Raw genomic sequence first — 292 nt, forward strand, 5'->3', positions numbered from 1 at the left:
CTACTCAAATACTCCACTACATTTCAAAGAGAAATATTGTACTTTTTAGTCCACTACATTGATACACTACGAACAGCTTTAGTTACTAGTTTATTGGCTTGTGTTGCTTATAATAAATTGTTGATAATACATACCCAGTCTTTCAGAATGCTTTCAGTTATGTGTGGATGCATGTAGCCGACTGTATGCGTTAGTGAGTGTGGTGGTGCTTATGGGGTGTCGGTATCGAGGCTGGGAGGGAATCATCACAGTATACCCACTACAATAAACTAGACTACACCACTGTAATAAT

The sequence above is a fragment of the Morone saxatilis genome, unplaced genomic scaffold (assembly GCF_004916995.1).
Source record: "Morone saxatilis isolate NCDOM2014 unplaced genomic scaffold, NCSU_SB_2.0 Contig4, whole genome shotgun sequence".
NCBI classification, from domain to species: Eukaryota; Metazoa; Chordata; class Actinopteri; family Moronidae; genus Morone; species Morone saxatilis.